This window comes from Gavialis gangeticus, unplaced genomic scaffold (assembly GCF_001723915.1).
Source record: "Gavialis gangeticus isolate Ggan-Ray unplaced genomic scaffold, GavGan_comp1, whole genome shotgun sequence".
Taxonomy (NCBI): Eukaryota; Metazoa; Chordata; order Crocodylia; family Gavialidae; genus Gavialis; species Gavialis gangeticus.
Window position 1 is genome coordinate 31,849,696 of NW_017729033.1, and position 4,191 is coordinate 31,853,886.

Below are 4,191 nucleotides of genomic sequence, written 5' to 3' on the forward strand. Positions count from 1 at the left end.
CCCTGCCCTAACCCCAGCTCCTTCCCCCCCCTCCCCCTCCAGAAACAAAAGTATAGTGTTTACTTTTGTTTCCCATTGCAGCACCTCGGACCTCAGCAAACAGCTTGGAGGGCTGTATGGCACCTGCGGGCCGTATGTTAGACAAGCCTGCATTAGCAGGTGTATGACAAACAGGTCCAAGGAGGTGATACTTCCCTTTTTTGTGGCACTGGTCAGGCCACAGCTGGCGTACTGCATCCAGTTTTGGGTGCTTCACTTCATGAGGGATGTGGACAATCTCAAGAGGGGTCAGAGGAGGGCCACTTGTATGGTTAGAGGCCTGCAGACAAAGCAGGAGAAGAGACTGAGGGCCCTAGATCTCTTCAGCCTCCGCAATAGAGGGCTGAGAGGTGACCTTGTGGCTGCCTACAAATTCATCGGGGGGACAGCAAAGAATAGGAGATGCTCTGTTTACCAGGGCACCCCTTGGAGTAACTAGCAACAACAGCCACAAACTGAAGGAGAGCAGATTTAAGTTAGACATCAGGAAGAACTTATTTATGGTAAGGGTTGCCAAAATCTGGAATGGGCTTCCAAGGGAGGTGGTGCTCTCCCCTGCCTTGAGGGTCTTTAAGAGGAGGCTACATGCACCTGGTTGGGATCATCTGACTCCAGAGCTCTTTCCTGCCCAGGGCAGGGGGTCAGACTCGATGATCTACTAAGATCCCTTCTGACCTGAACATCTATGAATCTATGACATTCATCATTGTGCAAATTGCACAGTGCAAATTACCAGTACACCTCACTCCTGACTCTCAGCCTCCTGGTCCTGCTAGTACCCCTCACTCCCAACTTGCTGGCCCACATCCTCAGACCCCAGCCCCCCGGTGTGTGTGGCAGGGGGTGAGTGTGTGGGGGATGAGGGGGCACATGCACCCCAGATTTGTGCGCCCACAGTGAGCACAGGGCTGGCTGGATCAGCACAGGTAGAAGCTGGCCCAGTGGGTGGGGCCATGTGGGAGGATGGAGTGAGGCGGTGAGACCCTCTGCACCAGCTGCACAGCCAGCACAAGGCGTAACAGAATGGGGGGGGGCATGCTGCCCTCACCTCCTCCCACTGTCAGCCATTTGTGCATTAGGCCACCACTCCTCTCAGGCTTCCTGCTCTGCCCCCAACCCCACCTCCCTTTCAAGGTAGAGCCACAGCCTGATGGGAGCAGAGGCCAGGCCAGGCCATGGCGGTGGCCTGAGTGGAGTGGCTGGCAGCAGGAGGAGGTGAGGGCAGTGCCTCCCCAACACATTACCTGTGCCACACCCCGGCCCCATACACCTACCTGAGGGGAGCTGGGGAGTTGCTCTTTTTGCTGTCTGGCTGCCACATAAATGTGTGCATGCACATATGCACATGGCACTCCCTGCCTGATTGCCCTCCTTCTGCTTCCCCCAGCCCCAAGCATCCCTTGCAAGCTGGAACTCTGCCAGCCTGCAAGGGGAGACCCATGTTTGCCCATATTTTTCTCTGTTAAAGGCAAAAATCTGTGATTGTCCACATTTTTCTGTGATTGTTTCAGACCCTTTCATGTATTTTTGCAACCCACTTTTGGGTTGCAACCCACGCGTTAAGAAATGTAGTTGATGGCATAGATAGACACTATCTGTAAAGAGAAGGAAAGGAACTCTTGCAAAAAACCTCATACACTGGTGAGAAAGCTGAAATGATATAGCTTGGATATGAGAAGGACGAAAAGTGCTACTGAGGTACCTTAAAGAACAAGAACCATATGCTAGTCACACAGACTGCATAAACTATGTTAGAATAGGGAAATGCAATATGGTCTTAAGCTTCTAGATCAGAGGTGTTCAACGTCTGGCCCATGGGCCAAATGCAGCCTGCAGAACCATTGCATCTGGCCCTCAGGGCTCCCAAAGTGTGGGGTTTTTTTGTTTTTGTTTTTGGGGGGGGCGGGGGGGGAGAAACAGTGGCCATCCTTACCCACTACCAAAGTCCTACAACCTTTCCCCCCAAAACAGCCAGATCAGGACTAGGCCACAATCCCTTCCCTCTGCACAGCCAGATCAGGGCCAGGCCATGTCCCCTTTCTATATGCCACTGGGTTGGAGCTGGGTCACGTGCCCCTTCTCCTGGGCTGAATCAGAGCTGAGCCACTCCCTGTCCTCCTGCAGGACTCGATCAGGGCTGGGACACAACCCTCTCCCCACACTGTTATCGATTTACTGTTTGACTCAAATAAGCTGTAATTTGCTGAACTGCTAGCTCTATTTTTTCCAGTGTTTCTGTGGTTTTTGATGGGCTCATATTTAATACCAATTCAGTTCTGATCCTGTTGAGTTTGCACAAGGTGCTTCAGGTCATATTGTCATGGTAATATTCTGTAAGAGATGGGCTTGGCATCTCTGTTATGTTATCTTTCCTTGAGTTAATCACAATGTCCAAAGCTGCTTTGTTTTTTGCACACCTCACTGCCAGCACTCAGGAAACGTAGGGGTGATCTTCCAAACTGCATTGAAGTGGCACATTGTAGAAAAACTGGTTTGCAATCACCTAACTATAGATAGACACATAAGGAGGCAGAATTAAGAATGCATAGATGATTTTGGTTTTGGTAGCTCCTACTTTTAAGCAATTACATTTGTAACTATAAGAATATTATTTTAATGTATTCTACTGCTATGTAATATGTATAAATTAAATGTAGTTAATATGAAAAACTATATGGTGATATGATACAGTGATTTTATTGGTAAAGGTTTAGAATTATAAACAAAAAGGGCTGGAAGGAACCTCAGAAGATCAGTTAGTCCAATGTGCGTAACGTTCTGGCCCCACCGGTCAGGGCCGGATACCACAGGTACATGTTTAGTGTGTGGGTGTGACGTGGTGTGCCAGCCCAGCCTCATGGGTCAGATCTAGTTGCAGACTAACCTCACATGCCAGATACTGCTGCAGACCAACCCTATGTTTCAGAGTCATCTACAAACCAACCCCATGTACTGGCTCAGCCCTGTGCACTGGATCTGTCTGTGGCCCAACCCCACGTACTGGCCCAACCGCTCACACTGGAGCCAGTCGTGGAGTGACCCCTGTGTGCTGGATTTGGCCATGGTGATCCCATACACTGACCCAGATCCAGCCATAGAGCACCATTCAGTGCATGGGACAGAGTCACCCAGCCTGTGGGTCTCCATACAGGTTCAGAAATTTGACAGTAGGGGAGCAATGGCAGTGTTAATTGCCATAGCTCTAGAAGCCAGGGCAATTAATGCTGCCACGGCTACCCCGCTGACAAATTTACGGACCTGTGAGGAGCCCCACAGGCAAGATGACATAGCCGGATATGGCTTGCAGGCCAAAGGTTGACCACTGGTGATCTAGCTTAATCCTTTGCTTGAGACATCCCTGTTTAAAACATGCCATGCTAGGACAAGACACATTTTCTCTAGGTGATGTCTCAATACTTAACCACTCTCATATTTAGAAAGTTCTTTTTACTGTCCATCTTAGATTTCCCTTGTTGCAGTTCAAACCTATTATTCCTGTCCTGTTTCCTGTGAACACAGAGAGCAGTTGCATATTGCCCTCTTTATTGTAAACCTTTTGTATTTGAAGACTCTTATCAAAACCCCTCAGTTTTCTTTTCTCCACACTAACAGTCCCTTGCTCGTTCAAGCTCTTCTTGCCCATCATGTTTCCTAGATTTCTAATCATTTTTGTTCTTCTCCTTTGAACTCTTTCTAATTTGCCCATGTTTTCACTGAAGTATGGTGCTCAAAACTGGATGCAGTACTCTAGGTGAGGTCTTCCCAGTGTTTGAAAAAAATGGAAGAATCACTACCAATGACTTGCATATTTCACGTACACCAGTAGGCCAGCCTTTTGGACAGATGTGCCACAAATTAAGCCCACACTCTTTCTGAGTGACACTTTGAACCTCTTCCTCCACTCTACTTTCCATCCTGTGCCTTGTGCACTCTGCTTGAGCTTCTGTTTTGCTTTCAGATCCCTGCTCCGTATTTCCTGCCCAGTCTGCTGCTCTGCTTCCCGCGCCCTCCCCCTTTGCTTGGCACCGGCCCCGGGACACAGGCACGGGACCCGCACTCCCACCTGGCTGGCGCTGGCTCCCTCCCAGTGCCCCCGTCCCCGCCCCGCAGTGCAGGCGGGGAGCAGCGCACCCCCTCCGGGGAACACGCCCC

At 50.0% G+C, this 4,191-nt stretch overlaps 1 long non-coding RNA gene across 1 annotated transcript in view; it reads right to left on the reverse strand.

The window, feature by feature from the left end:
- Nucleotides 1-1,426: 1,426 nt before the first annotated feature.
- The window catches only part of LOC109304117, a 14,390-nt gene continuing 11,625 nt past the window's right edge, over nucleotides 1,427-4,191 (reverse strand). Inside the window, exon 3 of the long non-coding RNA XR_002099296.1 lies at nucleotides 1,427-1,438. This is a non-coding gene — a long non-coding RNA (uncharacterized LOC109304117). The remainder of the gene's footprint in view (nucleotides 1,439-4,191) is intronic.